This window comes from Heterocephalus glaber, unplaced genomic scaffold (genome assembly GCF_053883595.1).
Source record: "Heterocephalus glaber isolate CG9 unplaced genomic scaffold, H.glaber_assembly_v1.0 deba00001504, whole genome shotgun sequence".
Classification (NCBI taxonomy): domain Eukaryota; kingdom Metazoa; phylum Chordata; class Mammalia; order Rodentia; family Bathyergidae; genus Heterocephalus; species Heterocephalus glaber.
The window spans coordinates 25,064,131-25,084,950 of record NW_028258324.1 but is presented as its reverse complement, the minus strand read 5'-3'; the positions used below and the strand labels follow the sequence as shown (position 1 = coordinate 25,084,950).

The 20,820-nt window shown below is 36.8% G+C and overlaps 1 protein-coding gene across 1 annotated transcript in view; it reads left to right on the top strand.

Annotated features, from left to right (window-relative positions):
• LOC147825280 (endogenous retrovirus group K member 10 Gag polyprotein-like) overlaps positions 1-20,820 on the top strand; it is a 106,387-nt gene that overhangs the window by 15,806 nt on the left and 69,761 nt on the right. The window contains exon 3 of the mRNA XM_087186309.1: positions 5,477-5,548. The gene's annotated coding sequence lies outside the window, so the exon portion shown is untranslated. The remainder of the gene's footprint in view (positions 1-5,476; positions 5,549-20,820) is intronic.

Sequence of the window (20,820 nt, the reverse complement as noted above, 5' to 3'; positions counted from 1 at the left end):
CTTGGACTTCCAACCACAAGACTGTGAGATAAATTTATTATTTGAAGCAGGCACTCTGTGGTATTAGGTTATGGCAAACCATGCAGACCAATCCACAGCCCTATTCTATGTCTTTTGATTTCATTGTATATGTATTTCTTAATATTTATGCATTAATTTTTCTGGGATTTATTTTGTTCTTTCAATCTATAGGTATGGCCACTTTTATTTTCAAAATAGTTTCCTTTTCTGTTATCTTAAAGTATCCTTGTCTTTTTCATTTGTCCTTTCCTTCAATGTAGAATTACGCTGGATTTCCTTCATCTGCTTCCAAATTTAACTCTAGTATTTATCTCTTTCCTTTGTGTTAGATGTTTCACTGTTTTATCTCATAGGTGTGCTTTCACATTCTTCTCTGTTCTGCCTTAGCATCGAGTGATGACAAGATCTACATTTAAGTTTAGGGGACAGGAACTCCTTTTTAGACCTTAAGCCTAACTATAAACCAGCTTTGTCATCTAGAACAGCATGACTCTCTAGAAAGAAGCTACTTGTGTGTGCAGGTCCTTCAAGAAACACTGAAGGAGGGATAATTAATAATGAGTTGCCTAATCATGTTCAGTTCTCACTATTGTTTTATGGCCAATCTGTTGATTGTAGATTATACCTCAAAATGCTTTTAAACAACTTGTAGAAACATACATATTGATTAATGTCAAGGATTTCTGTCTCATGAACAATTATCTAAATGATTAATTTCCTTGCTTTTAAAAAGAGTAAGATTCAAATCAGGTGTTCAACTAAAACATGTATTTTTCCATAAGTTAACTCTCCACTAAAATCACTTAAAATTTCACTGTTTTCTATTCAAATCTTATTTCTGTATCGAAGGTGCTCTAAATTAACTGTTGTATAATTAATTTCATACTTTTTTATATTTAAGAATCAAATTAATAGAAATTATTTTCTCTTTTTAAAAAAAAACACAAAAAATTTTCTTGTAACAATCCTTCAGATTATCTGGATGTGGATGGATGGCCTTCTTACCTTCCACAAAATTTTCTTAAGGTGGCTTCCTCCAAAAACAGATTCTAAAACAAGGATTTGAGCAAAAGCTATGTTTGGAAAATGATAAAGAAAGCATTGGTTGGTGAGTTGGGAAATGTGTCACTATGGATAAGAAAGATAATAAAGGTGCCGTAGTGAATAAATCGTTGCTACTGTTGACTAAAGTTTGATCCCGAGAAACTGTATAATTTATCCCCAAGAGTTGCCCTACTAGAATGACAAAAGAGATGGGGTGCTTATGCCTCAACTCTCATCCATTGTGTGTTGAGGAGAGTTGCTGAGAGGACTAATTCCCCAGGATTTCCAGCCTGCCCCAGTTGTGGCTGAGTACGTCTCTCAGTACACTCAAGGGCTTGGGCTTTCCTCTTGAGAAGCTGCATGAGAACAGAAATTTCTGAGGGAAAATGGGCAGAATAATGAGATGGGTCTCTGTGGTCTACCCATGCAGGCTTTAGAATCATACGCCACTTTAATTTTACTACATTTGCTCTGTAATTCTTTAAGATGATGGCCAGTTATTTCAAATAAAAATATTCTTTAAAAAGACATGAAATAAAAATGAAAGTCATATTGTGGTTTTTGCACATGAATGGAGTTGGCCATAATTTGTAAATTCTATTAATTTTTCACACACACCCCAAAACCCAGCATTTATTTCCTTCACTCTCAGACAGCATGTCTACTAGTATAGGTTGCTCATGCATCAAGTAACCAAGGCTTTCATCCCTTAAAGTTGTAAGTTTCTTTTTACTTTTCTTAGTCAGCTTGTGATTATGCATTCACAGTTATCACCAGTCATAGGAACACTAAGAACTATATCAATGAATCTCCTAACTTCTAAATGTATACATTCTTTCCCCTTTTATACAGCACAAACCTATTTCCTCATAATACTCAATGGTAAATTCCAGTGTTACAATGTTTTCTTCATTTGTGGGTGTATCAGCATGAGGACCCCAAAATAGGCAAGTGGTAGGAATACTTATATTCTAGAAGAAATATACCTACCATTTCTGGAGATCATATTTTTTAATCTGAAATATATAAAACTTTGGGGAAAGGGAGCTCCAGCATGGTCACTAGGAATGATGACAAGAAAGGCCACTGCTACTTCTAGCTTTTGATTCTTAGGTCATTATATTCTAGATAACCAAGACATATATCATACAATAATCATTAAACATAAGTTTATCTCACATTTTGGGAAATAGTGCCCTGAATTTATAGATTTATCAAGTAGAATTATCAAGAGCCTTTCATTATGTAGGAAATGGTTGAATCAATAAGTTTACTGGTTATTTTCCCATACTTCACTCTCAGACTAGTGTTATCTCATTTTGAATTTCATGACAGTGAGTAAGACACTGTGGATCCACAGATATAGTGCTAGAGAGATTGGGAAAGCAAGTCCTTAGCCAAACACACATCTGTCCTTGTAAGAGTGAAGTACTGCTCTCTCATGATGAGTAGTAGTGCAGTGTAATTAAGTAGCTATTGATTGGTTGGTCTCTTTAGATGATGGTGCTACTTTGGCATGGCTGATGAGAGTGGGATCCCTGATCACAGTTCTTTAAAGATCGGACTGTAGTAGATATATTAGCCTTAGTAAAGGAAGTATAGAATGTGGGGTCTGATGGATAGCCTCTGTATTGATTTTGTATTACTATAACAAAATACCTGAAGAAGAAAATAGGATTATTTTGGCTCATGGTTTTGGAGTCCAAGGTCAAGGACTGCTTCTAGTCAATATGTTCTTGCTGTCAGAGTTCTGAGGTGGTACAAGCAAAACATGGCAAGAGATAGGAAATGTGAATGTATGTTTATACTCTCTCTCTCTCTCTCTCTCTCTCTCTCTCTCTCTCTTAAGTATGGAGAGGGAGCTCTATCCTGATGACCTTATTTAATCCTGATGAGCTCCCAAAGGCTCCACCTGTGAACACCAGAGTTGGATTTTTTCCACCCTATTAATAATACTTCACACTGTGTGTGTTAGAAATTTTTCTGTCAGTGAAATAAAATACCCATAGGAACCAATTTCTTAGGCAGCCTTTCTCAAGCACAGAGTACAGGGGCTTGTTTCTCAAATTACAGATTCATGGTTTTCAATCTTGAGCCTATGGAAAATGGGATCTTGCTGATTCCTTAGGTGCCTTCAAGCCATCTTTCCTATCATCCTGGTACAAAGTTCTAGGTCTCTCTTTTTTTAATTCATTAAGTTTATTGGTACATTTTAGTTATACATTATGATCACATTCATCATTGAGAATTTGTACCTGTACATGATATATCTTGGTTCTTGTTTTTTCCCATTCCCCTTCCTTTCCTTCCACCCTTCCACGCCTCCCTATTTACAAAAGCTTTGTTTCTATTTTTTCTTTCTTTTATCATGTTTGTCTTTCCCTTCTTTCCTTTTCCCATATCACTCCCTACCTCCCCTTCCCCTTGAACCTTTCTTTTTCTATTTCACAATATCAATTATACATTAATCTTTTCAGCAAACTAGCTCTCCATAATCCCAACTTTGCAGGGACTTAACTTCTGGCAAAACTGAAAACTTTTCATGTCTGATTTTTGCTCCTGAATTTCACTATCAAATTGGCTAAGAGCAGCCAGCAGTACCAGTGCCCCAGCTTTAATTTTGGGCTGCCTTGAAATGTTCTACCCAGATTAATCAACCCACCACTCTTAATCTTAGTCTCCCACAACATCTCAGGACATGAAGTCAGATCTTCTGCCAGAGTGTTACACACATGGACTCCTATTATGTGGGCCAAGTATTCTAATAGAGTGCTTGTTTTCAACTTACACTGTAGCAAGTACACACAACCAGAACATTATAAGTTGGATTTTTTTACCTTTTTGACAAAAGCCTTCTTGAAACTTCTTCTGGCCTAGAACATACAGTGCCACCTACATCTCTTTTCAGTCAAAATGAATTCAGATGCTGGCACCAGGAGGTCAAGGTCTGGTTTAACTTTCAAAGGCATAGAAAGGAGAAGGCAGAACTGAGGAAGGATTTTAAAAAGCCTGGACCTATATGTATTATCTCATTGTATTCCCTACCTCTACTGTCCCTTTGTATTAAAGACTCTAACACACCTGTGCAAGGTAGAATGATAATTTTAGTGTTGTAGTCCTTCCATCTCCTCAGAGGTAGCTTTGAATAAACCCTTTTATCTTTTTCCAAAATAAATGGCCTCCTTTGATTTAGTCAGTAGCAAGCAAATAAACCTGACAGTATGGACCTAAATTCCAGTAACAAAATCTCCTGAGCTTCACCTTCCCTTGTTGTAGTTTTATCAGGATTCTGGTCTTCTGAGTTCCAACCAGAATAGCTCATCAAGCTCAGCTTACGGTGTTGTAGGGTTTCTGCGCCTGCATCTCTAAACCTTTCCGAACTCCTCTCCAAATGAGTTCTAAAGACTTCTGAACCACAAAGACAAGTACAATCACAGCAATGACCCTACATCTCTGGTACCAATTTCTATATTAGTCACTTTCCCATGCTGGGATGTAATACCACATATCTGTAGCTTAAAGGAGAGGATTACTTTGGCTCATAGTTTCAGTGTATTCAGTGCATGATCAGTTGGCTCCAGGACAGAAACTCCATGGAAGACTGGCATAGTGGAGGAAAGCTGTCTACCACATGGTGGCCAGAAAAAGAGAAAGAGAGGAGGTGCCAGGGACAAGAATATAAACTTCCAGGTCAAGCTTGCAGTGACCCACCTACCTCTTCTCATCAGATTCCACCTCTGAACTGCACAATCAGCTATGAACTCATCAGTGAGATAATCCACTGATAAGTATTGTGCCTCCATGATCCAGTCACCTTCCAATAACTCAACCTCTGAACCTAAGACTTTTGGGAGATGATTTGGATCCAAGCGATAATAACCAGGGCTAAATTTAAACATGAGAAAACATGAGGGACACATTAAACAAAATACAAACCACAGCAACTTCCTTTGCTGTCACTATGGCTATTTAATTCATAAGACCATTGAATAAGCACTAGTGTGACCCTTTATCAAGTCTCTATGATATCAAATAACCAAGTCATTTTGCCATTCTGATTTTAAAGTTTTTTGTTTATTCTGGATACTCTCTGAGATACAATGTTCTACAAATACTGTGCTGACTCCCATAGGTTCTTCTACATCTCTCTATTCCAGACCTCCTACCTGTATTTCATTTTTAACCTGCCTTAGCCCCTGGCCAACATACCAAGCCTCTGACCAAAACCCAAGCCATTTGCCATTTTCATAAAAGAGTTAATGACAAGCTATCCTTCTGGAAGATTTTCCTTCATCACTGTACAACAGGGCCACCCAGGTGTAAGGTATAATTGGAAGATATCCATTTTTAGCTTTTAGGAATATTTAATGTACTCAGTTGTAATCTAGAACTGTTTCTTTTACTCTTTTAGAAATTGATATAAGGGAATCCTCCCATCCATGAGCCCACAGGAATGAGCTGAAGAAGAGTCAGAGCTATAGAGGTAAGTGGCAAGAGGTATGGGTCATCTGTACATGGGAAGTATGGCTCCCAGACCTGCTGGAGTTTAACTCAAAATGAAACATTTGAATTTATAATATATTGCTGCTCTCCCTCCTTGACCTTGGTCTTTTAGAAGCTGTGAATATATAGCTCATAATCAGCAGTTCAAGTTGTATAATCACTTCGTTTCATGATCAGGTTTTCCACAGTCATTACCATAGATCTCTAAAAGTCATACTGGTACTTAGACTCTGATAATCTGAAATTCTATCAGCTCCATTGATAATAGAGAACTCAGTTACATATCATCTCATGCTGTGAATTCCTTGTTAAGAGAAAGAGAGAGAATGAGAGAAGTAATCTATAATGTTGAGCTTCTTGAATATTGTTATGATTTAGATCTAAAATCTCTTCCAAAACTCCCGTGTTTCTGGAAGATAATATGACCATAAGAATGTTTTATTTTTCAGTGGATTCATCCATTGAGAATTTGAGCAGTTCATGTGCTATTAGGAGGTAGGTCCTGATTGGAGGGGTATATTCTTGTCTCTGGGTCCTCCCGCCTTCTTTATTCTCTGCTTACTGACCTGCCACTACTCTGCCCTTCCACCACACCGTTTCTGTCTTGGAGCCAGCCAACAATAGACTGAAATCTCAAAACCATGAGCTAAATGAAAACACTCCTTCTTTAAGTTGCAGACCTCATATATTTTGTTCCAATGACAGCCAGTGACTGATACAGTGTTAGTTAATCACTAGAGCATTTCTCAGTGAAAGGATTAATTTTTATTGAGAATTTCCTTGGAATGCCATCAATTGGTTGGTACATTAGCTTTACATAATAAATCATGTCTAATATATTCAATTCTTTGATCATTTTGATACTCAATACAGTATTAAGGCATGACTAGGATGTCCATGTCATTTACCATATATCACCATCTTTTCAAATTTCAAGGAGATATTCTGGGAGTGGATTAGGATCAACTCCAGGTGTTTCTATAAAGGGACTAAATCCCAAGTAAAAATAGAATGCCTCCATACAAATAAACTCAAATCAAGTAATATTAAAAATCTTGTAGTCTTTCCTCCCTGGTTCAGCAAACTCAATATCTATTCCCAGACTATTTCTCCTGACAGCTCTTATTTCAAATTAGTCAAATATTGGAACTCTTGTGGAATAATCTCTGTCTCATAGGAAGCATAGTACTCTCCCACTCAGGTCTTGGTGCAACTTAACTCAAGTTAACCCTGCCAATATCACTCTAAAAGTATACCATTACCACAGATCTTTATGCCTTCTAGCTAATCCTAGGAGACACAATTACTCAAAGTGCCAATAAGCCCTAACTGTAGCCACACAGAAACTCTTCTTACTGTTTGTCTCTGTTCCTAGTAACTAGCTACCATAATAGACCCCTGGCTATGGTGTAGCTAGGAAACTTTCCTTCTTTCAGGCCTCCTGACACTCTCCATACCCTCTTCTGACCTATAAAGAAGAATCCAGACCTCAGGGCCAAGTTTGCAAACAAAAGAATTTGATAGGCCAACAAAAGAAGAGAGACCATTATTGGTCATCTTGGTCCTCATACTTAATTAACTTATAGAAACTCAGACTTTACATCTCCCATCACAGGAGCTCCTTTGTGTGACACTTTAGTGACATAAGTCTGTACTAGAGGAAAGGGATAGACAAGAAGGCCACATGGACAGAGCCTGTACTACTATCCTCTGTGTGTGCTAGATTTGTCCATGTAGTCCTTCCTTTTGAGGACAGGGGATCACTTTGGCATGGTCTATTTTAGTTAACAAACTTACAGTAATAGCAATAAATTAATGTTCTATTATGAAGTGAGACACATTTTTGTTTTGTAATTTGTAAGTTTATGATGTTACTTATGTATCACCACTATCCTACTGCATTAATAAAATATTATGAAGAAAAAACCCTTATATTTCAATACTTTTAATAGACATTTCTCCTGCTTTTTGAGCAAGTAGAACAGCATTTTTATTTTGTATTGAATTCTGCAAATTAAGAGTGAGAACTTCATAGAATTTAAAGAGCAAGAGAGGGGAAGAGTGGAGACAAAGAAAGAACGAGAGAATAAACCTATAACATTAATATCTAACATAATTTCAAAATGCTCATTATATATGTGTGTTGTGACACCTATATGAAACAAAAATTATTTATAATGTCAGTTAATTAGTGCTAATAATAGTGGTCATCACTTTGTGATCTTTGAAATTCATCCTATTAAATATCAAAAGTACCCTCTGTGATTATCCATTTGTATTCAACTGAACTTTGGTTTTGATGCTATTTTTCTGATACTTGTATTAATCACTTAACTCTCCAGAGCTTGGAGCCAAATATATTTTCCAAGGAAACAACTGAAACAAAGAGTTCACTCACCATAGAAAATATGCAGCATGCAAGGAAAGCTTTTTTGCAAGAATATAGTTGGAAGAAAAGTGAAAGTAATTGCTTTGTACTTTTTTCCTAAATGGAAACAAGCCAAGTCTAATCAATTATACTTGGACATTTTGTAAAAGAAATAGTTTCTGTTGGTATTAATAATAGGTATACCACAGGAGTAAGACTAGAGTCAGGGAGACATTGAAAGTGAGTTGAACAAGCTGAAAGAAGACTGTTGTGAGCCACAGTGTGGATGAATGGGCAGTGTGGGTGTAATGCGGAGAAGAAAGTGAGAAGCGGGGGAGGTAAAATAGTAGAACCTAAGGCTAATTAATGGCTCTTTAAGTTGTCACTATGTTAGAACATATTCATTTCAACTCTTTGGGAACATGGTGAAATACATTCTCTATTCCTGAGGCACAAGATACATAAGCCAAATTTTATGAAACAAAGCTCTTTTACTTTTTCTTGTCTGATGATTCTGTCTCTCCTATTTTTTTCATGTTTTCTACTAAGTAGATTTCTCCTTCCAACATGTCTCTTGGTTTCTGCATATTTCATATTCATATTTCTTCTATCTAATTAACTTCTCTATTCTTTTTGAAGCTCCTTTACTTACACTATAATTTGATTTGCTTTCTCTTCCATTGAGGGGAAAACTTTATCATATTAGGTTGGAATGGTTATGGGCCTACAAATTAAACAAAAACTACAAAATTAATAGAAAAAAGAAAGTATTTATTCATATGGGTATAGTAACTTATCGAAAAAATGACTCTGGATAGTTAAAGTTAGGAGTTTATAGTCCAACTTAATAGGAAAGAAGAGAGGACAAAAATCTTCCATGGTAAGAATAAATGGTTCAATAAAGTCAGAGAATTTCAGGGAAACAGTGGAAATTGTGAAAATTTGTGATAATAGTAATTATTTTTTCATCTTAGTGACAATGATTCCTCCTTCCTGGTTTTGCATATTCCCTAGATAGTCAATTTGTGATAGCCTCACTCTCAGAAGGCTTTGCTTTGAGTCAGATAAAGGAAGCTTTGCACAAACACTTCTTTTTGTATCTCAAATATTTTCAGTTTAAAATCATCATTATACTGACTCTGGGATCAAAGTGTGTCCTCACAGTATCAAAGGCAATGAATGAGAAGCTGAAGGAAACTGGAGTCATCCTTGATCGAGGATCCTGTTGACACAAAGAGGTGATTGTATGGGGTTATCAGATGTGCTCAGCACAATAAAGAAAGAGTTTCATCTAAACAGAAAATTGTGTGTTAGGAAAGCAGAAAGAGTTACTTGAAAAATATATAAACAACCAGGATTCACCCATGGTACAAGTGGTTTAACAATGACTACTGTGTATGGAAGAATCCTAGAAGAAATTTGGTTCTAGGAGGATTTGTTTTGGCCATTCCTCCTGCATCTTTCTTACATATCTGTGAGAAATTGCCATCTGGAGAAAATATAAACCTGCCTTCATAGATCAAAAAAATTAATTTAAGGGCTGAGGATTTAGCTCAGTGGTTTTGCCTCCTGCTGCGCAAGCTCAAGGACCGGAGTTTGATCCCCGGTACCAAAAAAAAAAAGAAAGAAAAAATAAAATTCAGATCTACTGAAAAATTTGTGTCATTTTTCTTTTATTGTTCGATGTTAAAAAGGTGACTTTTTTGTGGACAATCATTATAATGGAGATAAATGATATTAGCCCAATTTATTAGTAGTAATTTTTTTTTTTTTTTTTTTTTTTTTTTTTTGTATAAGGGATTGAACTCAGGACCTTGTTCTTGCAAAGCAGGTGGTGGCACCACTAGCTAAATCCTGGCCCTTTTTTGGTTTCTTAAATGAATAAATATTATATTTAGACACAGAAGAAAAAGATGGACGTGGAACTGCAGATTAAAGGATCTTGATTTAAAAAAAAACCCAAACCAAGATGTAGCTATTATTTGGATCCTTGTTTGAATATATAGACTTGCAAAAAATAATTACAATGGAATAATATATTTAATATTGTTTAAATTGCTAATATTAGTTTAATTTAATTTCACTTTAAACTAATTGGTATAACTTTCACCACTTATTTGTATCTTGATTTTAGCAAAATATCAAAATACAGTAGCTATGGCTTTGAAAAGTTGCTGCAATTTACAAGCATGGCAACGTTACAAAATTATCTAGTTGGGCAAGAAAAAGTAGATTGTTAGAAGATGAAAACAAAACTGACAGAAACTTTCTATGTAAAGATAAAAGAGAAATTACAATGCAAACAATGTTGGAAAAGGTTTTCCACAAACAGCCAGAAGGCACAAGGGAACAGACCTACACTGAATTCAGCTGCTCCTCAGGATGTGAATTTGGGTCTCCACTCTTTGACCTCCACTCTTTGGAACAGCTGAAATGACTAGATAGGTACACTGTGCTCAGAACCTCAAGATGCATATCAAGAGGTTATTATACTATTGTTCTATGGATATTTCCATTCTATTCATACATTCTTTCCTTTATCTTCTCTCCATTACGAGCCCCTGTTCCTTCTTAACATTCAACAACACATATAAGCTCCCACTTTTCCCCTCTTCCACAGAATGCTGATTCAGATCTATCTGAATCTGTCTTTCAAACTGCAATTCCTAAGACCCCAAATAAAGTCCTATTTCACTGTTGCAATTTTTTTAATGAGTCTAGCTTGATTGACAACTAATTGTTGAGGCAGCTGGTGAAAATGTAGAGATTATGTAGTATTTTTTGGCTTTTACATTTTTTTTTTTTTTTGGTACTGGGAATGGAACTTAGGACATTGTGCTTGCCAGGTAGGCATGACACCACTGAGCTACATCCCTGGCCCAATTTTTACATATTTTTTGTTTTTTTCTCTACAAAATGGTAAAAGAAAAAACTTAATAAGATCTTTCCTCAACTTCAAGGGCTTTGAATCTAATTACAATAATTATGAGTATATAATATTAACTATAGAATATATTAATGGTTGTTATTCTTTTTATATTATGAATATTTATTTTTTATATAAAATAAAAAATATTCATCACAGATATTATCAACTGATCAATGTAAAACTGTTAGGGGCTACATGAATCTAGACTATTATGACAGGTTAAACTGATTAAGAAAATAATACTCTTGATTTGGACGTGGAAGAATTGGAAAAAACTAAAATGGGCAAGGGAGGAGAAGGAAGAGGAAATCCATGCACATCTCAAACTGTACTCTGCATTCTATTCTCACAATTTTAGTTAATTGAGCTACCTGTTCACTCTGTTGCTTAGGCAAAACCCTATATTTCCTTTCTCTAAAGTTCTTCCACTCAATCATCAAAGTCTGTTGTATCTACCTACAAACCACATGTATAATCTGAACATTTCTTATTATCTTAACCACATTATCTGTTCCCAGGACTGTGTAGGAAACTGGAAGATAGACTTTATGGAGATGGGAAGGGTATGTGAGGATAGGGGAAGCAGGTGGGGAGAGAAAAGGGAAGGGGAAGTTCAGCAGGAGAATAAGGTGTGGCTAAGACTAGCTGGGAAAGTAGGGATGACCTGTTAATTACAAAATCCCAGTACACATGCAAACGTGGTAAGGTTTTTGTTGTTGTTATTGTTTCTCTCCTAAATCTATCACTGTAAAGCAAGTTTTTTCTTCTGCTCTGTCTCACTCTCACCTGGGGTGTGGAACCATGGAGTCTTTTCTCATGGTGTAAGGAATGGTTTCCTGCTTTTCCTGCCATGTGAGAGGGTGGAAGGAAGAGTACAGCCTCTGTTTTTTGTTTTTTGTTTTCCCCAGCTAAGAGAGGCTTACAGGCCTGCCTCAAGTTTATCCACCTCTGCTCTCTTCTCTTTCTTGTTTTGGATCTCTCTGTGCATAGAAATCACTAAGAAATAGCCAGAGAGCCCTTTTCTCCTCATGTTTGTGCTCAGCTTTCTTACTTTTTTGGAAAATTAGCTATTTTGTAACTTGCTCTTAAATAGCTGTCTACTCTAGTTTACTCCTTTTTATGCTGAAGAACCCACCTATGCTTTTCCCTTACATGGCCTTTTACCTCTGGGTATCATTAATGAGTTGCTGTCTCAGGGCATTGCTTCATCCTAGTCAGTTCTTGTTTGCCTTACGTCAGCCATTTTGTCTGGTCACATGCATCAGCCAGGTATGCTAGCCATTTTAGTTGGTTAAGAGAATTGGTCACATGCTTTGGCCCTGTTTTTTTTTTTTTTTTATCATGTTTTTCCTTTTTTAATTTTTTTAATAGACCTCATGGTCACCAGGAAATCTCAACCTTGTAGATAGGAGCTAAGCTTCCAATTTAGTGTACATGTGCACTTCCTCCCTCTTTTGTTTTGAATTAGGCTAAATCCCCTCCTTATTTCTTCTAACAGAAATCAAGGTAATTTACAGACATATGACTGATAGCCTTAGCAGAACAAAAGAACATCCAGTAGAGCTTAACTCAAGTGACTGTAAGTATGCAAAAGTAGAGCCATCCTTGTTTTGTTTCTAGGACTTTTTAAGTGTTTGTTTTTGTTTTATTTTGTTTTTTGAGGTTTCTGTCTTTACTGCCTTAAACAAAGTACCAAAGGTTTTTACTCTCTGGGTAGGTGTAAAAGATACTGTTTCTCAACTTGCACCACCAGGATCTCTTAAGTCTACTGTTTAAAACCATCAAGTAGCTTCACCCTGATCTAAGAGTGTACTGTTTCTCAAAGTGGCTAAGGGCATACCTGATAGGGAAGGACTCAACCTTGATCTCATGGAAGTTTCAAAGGGCTACACCCTTTTCTCTAAGGAGTTAGTGGGCCATAGGGTAGAGAGACATTAAGGCTCAAAGAGCCCTCAATAGGAGTCTTTTGTGAAAGATGAAAGATGCCAGCATCACCCCAGCTTTTGGCAGAGACATCTGCCTAGTAAATACTTGAGTCTCACAAGGGACACCTGTGGGCTTACTGCATGGGATGCCATCTGAAGGATTCAAGACCTAGTTGTCCCTCGCTATGTGTAGGTCTCAAGAGGAACCATGATAAGCACCATGAACAGAACCACTCTGATTCCAACAAGTTGCCACTAGGCCATATACTTGATCAATGGGAAAGGTTTGACCTCAATCATTGGGAAAAGGACAACTTATCTATTATTGCAATATGATTTGGGTCTAGTAAGAACTAAGGAGTGGTAGGAGATTGGTATGAGATAGCAGTTTAAATTATGAATACTACTTTCCAATTAAATCAATTTAGAGTGGCCCCTGAGGAAGAGAGAGATATCTTTGGTGATGCTGCCCTTGGATCTCCACTTGTCTCTCAGGGAATATGGGTTTTCCTTATCTATTTAATGAAGACAACAACACTGAGAGCTCTCCTTGATAACCTCCTTATAGTCTGCAGGCCATTACATTGGTCCCATCCCCTTAAAATGATTCAGGAACTCCTGTACTTAGTGCCCCAGAGGAACCTAGTATTTCTCAGCCCCCTTATCATGTTATCCAGACAGCTTTAAGCCCCTCCAGGATATATCCAGATAGCTTGAAGCCCTGCAAGATGTACCCAGATACCAGGAAGCCCCACTGGATGTGTTTAGACATACTCAGAGAATATACTCAGAGTGCTGTTTCTTACTCTTCTAACTCAACTTCTCCTGTCCCCAAGAGAGTTCCCAGGAGTAGAGGGGACTACTCAAGTCAAGGTCCTTTCTCAGTTGCAGTAGTCACCACTAAAAAGAGTGGCTTGCTTCTTAGAGGATCTTAGTATGTTTGTAGAAGTGTTTCAAACTTTGACACTCACTTTGACCTAGCATGGCAATATGTCCAATTCATCTTGGGCACTTGCTATATCCCAGATGAAATAAAAAGAATTATACAAGAGGCTAAGGACTATGCATATGAACAATACACTTCCAAAAGGGAAGGAAACCACCCTAGACAAACTATTCTCCCTTCAACAGAACCAAACTGAGACTAAAATACTAGTGAGGGGCTAAAAATGATGTCTGACATGATAGCTGCTCTTACCAGTGCATTAGAAAGTGCATTAAAAATCTGTTAATCAGCCGGGGATTTAGCTCAGTGGTTCCAGCGGCTGCTTCGTAAGAGCAAGGTCCTGAATTTGATCTCCAGAACCAAAAAAAAAATCTATTAATTATAAGGTGAGCTGAGTCATACAGGGTAAAGGGAAAAATCCAGCTGTCTTCCACAGCCGAATAGAAGTCTTTTGTAAATATACATATGTAGATCCATCTTCCAGGGAGAGACAGACATTAGTTGGGACATGATTTCATTTGTCATTTGGCCTCAGATATTTGGTTTAAATTACAAAAGCTTCATTCGGATGGGTCCCCAGATACCTATGATCCAATTGTTGGACATGGCCTTTTCTATGTTTAACAATTGGGATCCAGATGAAGGTGAAATGAGAAAGGCCAGAATTATAGCTGTTTTAATTGGAAATGCTTTAAAAACATCAACATCATCTAAGGGAAAACCCAAAGACAATCAAGGAAAGAGTTCTATTTTCAATGCAAGAAGTCTGGACTCTTGCATCATGACTGCACCAAGCCACTGCCTGAACCTGCTTCAAGTGTCAGGCCATGTGCCTGACTCATGGTACTACAGGGTTTATGGTCTCTCCTCCCAGAGAGGTGCTGGGCCAGACAAAACTTTATTTTCCATTGTAATAAATTCTAAAGGACCCTGGATAACTTATAACACTAATGTCCATGGACATCTTCATGTCTTGTAAATATCCCTGGGAAACCCTAGACATCATGAGTGAGCTAATTCTATTACTTGTCAATACAGGGACAGTTCATTCTGTTTTAACTTCCTTCTTTGGAAAACACTCCTTTATACCTGTTGCCATAATCAGAGTTGAAGAAACCTCTAGTTGGAACTTCTTTACTCCTGCACTGACAAGCCATTTTAATTGTCCATGATGTCCTACTCCTTTACAAGGAAGATTTACTAATAACATTGGGGGAGGTGGCAATACTCAAATTCCAGCAAAACTAAAAGCAAATTTTTTTTGGGGGGTACTGGAGATCGAACTCAGGACCTTGCACTTTCCAGGCAGGCAGGAGAGCCACTGAGCTAAATCCCCAGCCCTGTAAAAGCAAATTTTTTTTTTTTAGTTCTTTTATTGGTACATTTTGGGTATACAATTCATTTACATTTATCATTGGGTGTTTGTACCTGTACATGATATATCTTGTTTCTTAATTTTTTCTGCATTACCTGAACGCCCTTCACCCCCTCCGCCCTTCCCTATTTATACAGATTTCATTTCCTTTTTTTTTTTTTCTTTTCTCATAGCTTTTCCTTTCCCTCTTTTCCTTTTCCCCTCCCCTCCTGTCACTCCTTCATCTTTGGACCTTTTTTCCTATTTCAAATTATCAATTATTCATTTTAATCATTTTAACTCCTGTTTACACTATCAGTTTCTCACACTAGAGAAACTATTCAGTATATACACATGTGTGTCCTATTTATGTCACTTAAGAGTATGGCCTCCATATGCATCCATTTAGCTATAAATCACTCTAGTTTTTCATTCTTTATGGCTGAGTAGCACTCCATTTTATTAAAAAAACACATTTTCTTTATCCAGTTTCCAGTTGATAGGCACTTGGGCTGCTCCCAAGCTTTAGCTATTACAAACTGTGCCGCTATGAACATGGGTGCACATATATCACTGTGGTATGATTCTTGTGATTCTTTAGGGAAGATACCCAGCAGGAGAATAGCTGGGTCAAATGGGACCTCTAGTCCTAGTTCTTTGAGGTATCTCCATACTGACTTCCACAGTGGTTGCACCAGTCTGCACTCCCACCAACAATGGAGAAGAGTTCCTTTCTCCCCACACCCCCGCTAGCATTTGTTATTTGTTGATTTCTTGATAGCAGCCATTCTTTCTGGAGTGAGGTGGAATCTCAGTGTTGTTTTCATCTGCATCTCTCGAATCACTAGTGATGTTGAACATTTTTTCATATATTTGTTTGCTGCTTTTACTTCTTTGTCTGAGAAATGTCTGCTCATTTCAGATGCCCATTTTTGAATTGGGTCTTTGAATTTGGGGGTGTCTGATTTCTTTCAATTCTTTACATATTCTAGGTAGTAGTCCTTTGTCTGAGGTACAGCTGCTAAAATTTTTTTCCCATATTGTAGGTTGTCTGTCAGCCCTGCTGGTGGTTTCTTTTGCAGTGCACAAGCTTTTTAATAAGATGAGATCCCAGTTGCTGATTCTTTCTTCTAGTTCCCATGCTGCTGAGGTTTTGTTCATGAAGTCTTTTCCTATGAAAATGTATTCAAGAGTTCTCCCTAACTTATCTTCCAGCAAGTTTAGTGTTTCTGTCTTAATATTTATATATATTTGGTACCAGGGATCGAACTCGGGTTCTTGTGCTTGCACAGCAGGTGATGAAACCACTGAGCTAAATCCCCAGCCCCTCTCTTAATATTTATATCTTTAATCCACTTCACTCTTAGTTTGGTGCATGGTGATAGGTATGGGTCTAGTTTTAATCTTTGGCAGGTTGAAATCCAGTTTTTCCAACACCATTTAGTAAATAGGCTATCTTTCCTCCAATGATGGTAGTTGGCTCCTTTGTCAAAGATGAGATGGCTGAGCATGTCTGGAGTTGTTTCTGCATCTTCTAATCTATTCCACTGATCTTCAGGTCTGTTCCTTTGCCAGTACCATGCTGATTTTATCACAGTAGCTTTGTAGTATAGTTTCAAGTTGGAGATTGTGATACCCCCAGCCATGTTTCTGTTGCTTAGAATTGCTTTAGATATTCAAGGTCTCTTATGGTTCCAAATGAATTTTTGAATTGTTTTCTCTAGTTCTGTGAAGTATATTGTTGGAATTTCAATTGGCATTGCATTAAATCTAAATAGTAGTTTTGGAAGTATGGCCATTTTCACTATATTGGTTCTTCCTACCCAGGAACAAGGGATGTCTTTCCATTTTCTTGTATCCTCTTCGATCTCTTTTTTCAGAGTGCTGTAGTTTTCAGTGTAGAGTTCTTTTGCTTCCTTTGTTAGGTTGATTCCTAGATATTTCATTTTTTTGGATGCTATTGTAAAAGGAATTGTTTCCCTAATTTCCTCTCAGTGAGTCTGTTATTTGTGTACAAGAAGGCTATTGCTTTTTGAGTGTTTACCTTGTATCCAGCTACTCTACTGAATCTATCAATTAAGTCTAGAAGTCTTCTGGTGGAGTTTTTTGGTTCTTCTATATAAAGTATCATATTGTCTGCAAATAATGACAGTTTAACTTCTTCTTTTCCTATCTTTATTCCTTTTATGTCTTTCTCTTTTCTAATTGCTGTGGCTAATGTTTCCAGAACTATATTGAACAGGAGTGGTGATAGTGGGTATCCTTGTCTTAGCATGAAAGTTTTCAGTTTTTGACCATTTAGTATGATGTTGGATGTTGGTTTTTCATAGATAGCCTTAATCAGGTTAAGATAAAGACCTTCTATTCCAATTTTCTTTAGAGTTTTTTTTTATCATGAATGGGTGATGGATTTTATTGAATGCTTTTTCTGCATCTATTGAGATGATCATATGGTTTTTGTCCTTGACTCTGTTAATATGGTGTATTACATTTATTGATTTACAAATGTTGAACCATCCTTGCATCCCTGGGATAAATCTGACTTGGTCAGGGTGTATGATCTTCTTGATGACACTCTGTATTCTGTTTGGCAGTATCTTGTTGAGGATTTTTGCATCTATGTTCATTAGGGAGATTGGCCTGTTCTCTTTTTGGGTTGGGTCTTTCCCTGGTTTTGGAATCAAAGTAGCACTTGTTTCCAGGAATGAATTTGAAAGCATTGCTTCTCTTTCAATTTCCTTGATGAGTTTTAAGAGTAATGGTGATAGTTCTTCTTTAAATGTCTTGTAAAATTCAGCAGTGAAGCCATCCAGACCTGGGCTTTTCCTTGTTGGTAAATGTTTTATTACATTTTCAGTTTCACTCATTGTAATTGGGGTGTTTAGAATTTCTATATCTTCTTCATTTAACTTTGGCAATTTGTGTGTATCTAGAAATCTCCCCATTTCTTCAGTGTTTTCCATTTTATTGGAATAGAGGTTCTTGAAGTAGGTATTGATGATCCTCTGGATTTCTGTTGGATCTGTTGTGACTTCCCCTTTTTCATTCTTAATAGCATGTATTTGTGCCTTTTCTTTCCTTTTTTTGATAAGGTTGACTAAAGGTTTATCAATTTTATTTATTCTTTCAAAAAACCAACTCTTTGATTCATGGATTTTTTGTATTGTTCTCTTAGTCTCCATTGAATTGATTTCTGCCCTGATCTTCATAATTTCTTCTCTTGTACAAGCTTTGGATTCATTATGCTCTTCTTTTTCTAGGAGCTTGAGGTTCTGCATTAGGTTATTTATCTGAATTTTCTCTGTTTTCCTAATATGGGCATTCACTGGTATGAATTTCCCACATAGAACTGCTTTCATTGTGTCCCATAGATTCCTGTATGTTGTACTGGCATTGTCATTTACTTGTAGAAACTGTTTAATTTCTTCTTTAACTACTTCTGTGACCCATTGTTTGTTCAAGAGGGTGTCATTCAGTTTCCATGTGTTTGTTGGGGTTCTGCAGTTTCTTATGTTATTGATCTCCAATTTTATTGCACTATGGTCTGATAATATACAGGGGTAACTTCAGTTCTTTTGCATTTACTTAGACATGTCCTGTGAGCTAGCATGTGGTCTATTCTGGAGAATGGCCCCTGTGCATCTGAAAAGAATGTGTATTCTGATTTTGTTCGGTGGAACACTCTGTAAACATCTATTAAATCCATTTGTTCAATAGCTTGGTTCAGTTCTAGAATTTCCTTGTTAACTTTTTGTCTAGATGATCTATTTGTGATAGTAGGGTATTGAGGTCCCCCACTACAATTGTGTTAGTGTTTATTTGGTTTTTCATGTCTATTAATATTTATTTTGCATAGTTGGAGGCATTTGTATTTGGTGCATATATATTTAGGATTGTCATCTCTTCCTCTTGGATTGTTCCCTTCACAAGTATGTAGTGACCATCTTTGTCTCTCTTAATTAGTTTTGGTTTGAAATCTTCTTTGTCTGCAAATAAGATTGCTACCTCTGCTTTCTTCTGGGTTCCTGTGGCATGGAGAACTGTTTTCCATCCTTTTACTTGCAGTCTATGAGTTTCTTTTTGAGTTAGGTGTCTTTCTTGTATACAGCATATTGTTGCATTTTCCTTTTTAATCCATTGTGCCAGTCTATTTCTTTTGATTGGTAAATTGAGGCCATTAACATTGAGGGTTATAATTGATAGATATTGATTTATCCTTGTCATGATGTTTTACTTTTGTTGGCTCTTTTATTTCTTATTTTTTCCCCTTTTCCCTTTAGTGTCTTAGCTTGCCTGGTGGCTTCCCTCTGTTGGGCCTCATGGAGTTGTGACCTTCATTACTTTTTTCTAGGATATTGTTTAGAATTGCTTGTAGTGCTGGTTTGATGTTCATGAAATTTCTCAGGTGTTCTTTGTCATGGATGTATCTAATTTCCCCATCAATATTGAAAGATAATTTTGCAGGATACAACAGTCTAGGTTGGAAGTTATTTTCTTTTAGGGATTGAAATACTTCACTCCAGGCTCTCCTTGATTTGAGGGTTTGTGTTGAGAAGTCTGCTGTGATTCTGATGGGCTTTCCTTTGTAGGTGATTTGTTTCTTTTCTCTAACTGCTTGTAGGATTTTGTTTTTCTGTTGGGTTTCTGGCATCTTGACTATTATATGTCTAGATGTAGTTTTTTTTTATCATGACTAGTTGGAGTTCTATATGCCTCACTTATCTGTATGTCCAATTCTCTACCTCTGTCTGGGAAGTTTTCCACTATTACTTCTGTGAACAGATTTTTAATGTCAATTGTGCTTTCTCCTGTTTTTTCATTGACTCCTATCTGTCTTATGTTATTCTTCTTTGTATCGTCTAGCAGTTGTTGGATTGATTTCTTGTGGCCCCTTAGCATTTTTAAGAAATCTCTATTTTCATGGTCTCTAACCACAATCCTGTCTTCTATATCTGATCTTCTATCTTCAGATTCCCTTAATCTGCTGTGGATACTTTCAATGGAGTTTTTGGTCTCCTGAATATCTGTTTGAATCTGTTTCGTGGATTCCATTTCTTTCTTATGTTGGGCGATCATGGTTTCCATTTCTTTCTTATGCTTAGTATTCATGGCTTCCAGTATGTTTCTGAGCTCATCTATTTTTTATCTGTTTCTGTTCTAGATCCTCTAATCATGTCTTTAACTCTGTTCACCATCTCTGTAGATATCTGGGAGATTATTTCTGCTTTGAATTTTTCTAGAGCCTAATTCATCTGTTTTGTTACTTCCTGTGCTATCAGTTCAGGGTATCCAGGTGGTTGGTTATGGGACTTTTCCATCTCATTTCCCCCAGAATTTACCCTTGGTGGGGTGGAAGTCTGAGTTTGTGCCTTGCTTAAATGTCTTCTCATTTTTGTTTTGGGTACTGTCCTTGGTTTAACTCCTGGGTTGATAGTTTGAAATTGCTTATTGTAGGTATCTTTGTTGCTTGTAATTAGAACCCTTATGGAATGATTGCTTCTCAGAGGTGTCTTCCAGATATAGCTGGTCTTTAAGTTTTGAGTCTCTAATGACTCTCAGGCTATCTCATTTTCCTTATACTAGGAAGGTTCATTGACTAGATCGATAACAACACCTTAGCCCAAGTGATACAAACACCAACACCATTGCATCAAGTACATCTTTGAAAATGACATTTTGTGGTAGTTATTAATCTATCACTTTTAGCTGTGTGAATTAAATCAAGATCGA